This window comes from Sapajus apella, unplaced genomic scaffold (assembly GCF_009761245.1).
Source record: "Sapajus apella isolate SASKATOON/1434 unplaced genomic scaffold, GSC_monkey_1.0 scaffold244, whole genome shotgun sequence".
Classification (NCBI taxonomy): domain Eukaryota; kingdom Metazoa; phylum Chordata; class Mammalia; order Primates; family Cebidae; genus Sapajus; species Sapajus apella.
This window is the reverse complement of record NW_022437184.1, coordinates 94258-95781: the sequence shown is the minus strand read 5'-3', so window position 1 is coordinate 95781 and position 1524 is coordinate 94258. Positions and strand designations below refer to the sequence as shown.

The 1524-nt window shown below is 59.3% G+C and overlaps 1 protein-coding gene across 32 annotated transcripts in view; it reads left to right on the top strand.

Moving 5' to 3' along the window:
- The window catches only part of BIN1 (bridging integrator 1), a 56559-nt gene that overhangs the window by 24719 nt on the left and 30316 nt on the right, over positions 1-1524 (top strand). The window lies entirely within an intron of this gene.

Genomic DNA, 1524 nt, shown 5'->3' with positions numbered 1-1524 from the left:
CCCCCCATAACCCTGGACAGAGTGCAAATCCTGGCCTGCGCCGCAAGGCCCTCCTCCTCACCCAACTCCTGCCCATCCTTAAAAACCCAGCACAATTGTCCTGCCCAGCTCTCCTGACTGGCTGCAGGTCCATCCCTTCCTGGACACCTGGAGTCCCCTGTGTCCCTCTGTGGTCTGCCTGTGAGCTTGGCACAGGGGAGGTCCCACTAACCAAAAGTGGAACGGATGGAGGGGGAGACCTGTGTCCCAAGGCTCCTGGCCTTGTCCCAGCTCCTGTTCTGGGGCAGGGGGTGCCTAGCTTGTTTTTCCCTGTGGTAGCCACACCAGGAGCTCCTTGAGGATGGGGACCCCAGGCCACACGCCTGCGTTCCCTCATCGATGAAATGCGGGTAGGTGCAGTGAGGATGGCGTGTGGCCAAGGCCAGCCTCACCTGTCAGTCTAACCTGGGCCTCCGCCATGCTGTGGTCTTGTCGTTCCTCCCATTTCGAAGGTGGGGGCACTGGAGAGCGGAGAGCTTCAGCAGCCTGAGGTCCCGCAGAGCCAGGAGGCTGGCTCAGCCTCAGGCTTCCGTGCTGCCATGCCCTTCACCCCTCAGGGCTGAGGGCTTTCTGTACATTACCCTTCCATTTGGCCTAGGAGGAGCCTGAGGCTGAGAGGCGGGTGTTTAGTTTAAGGTTACGTCTCTGCCCCCAAAGCCCGAAGTTCAGATGAGCAGCAACCACCAAGAATATCTTGCGTGGCTGTCCTGTGCTTAGCCCTGTGTGGGTGCTGGGGACACAGATGACTGGGACAGTGTCCCCAACCTCAAGCTTTCATTCAGGGTGAGGGCACGAGGCATGCAGGCATGTCATATAGCAGAGAGGAAAGGTCCCAGGCTCTAAGTGCTGCAGCGTGTTCTGAGGGAAGGAGAGATCAGGGACAGTTCAGAGTGATGTCACCTGAGCGAGGTTTTGAAGGATGCATAGGAGTTTGCCATGTGCACATAATGTGTGTGCATCTGTGACTTCTGTCAAGCATCTTGGGATGCCATCAGCCTGGACATGGTGTGAGGGCTGGTGGTGTCAGTCAGGCCCATCTGCCAACTGTGTGAAGGTTGCTCTGTACATCACCCTCTGCACATCGCCCTCTGCACATGCCCCTCTGCACATCGCCCTCTGCACATCGCCCTCTGCACATCACCCTCTACACATCATCCTCTGCACATCGCCCTCTGCACATCGCCCTCTGCACATCACCCTCTACACATCATCCTCTGCACATCGCCCTCTGCACATCGCCCTCTGCACATCGCCCTCTGCACATCTCCCTCTGCACATCTCCCCCTGCACATCGCCCTCTGCACATCGCCCTCTGCACATGCCCCTCTGCACATGCCCCTCTGCACATCGCCCTCTTCACATCGCCCTCTGCACATGCCCCTCTGCACATCGCCCTCTGCACATGGCCCTCTGCACGTCACCATCTGCACGTCGCCCTCTGCACGTCGCCCTCTGCACATGGCCCTCTGCACGTCGCCCTCTGCA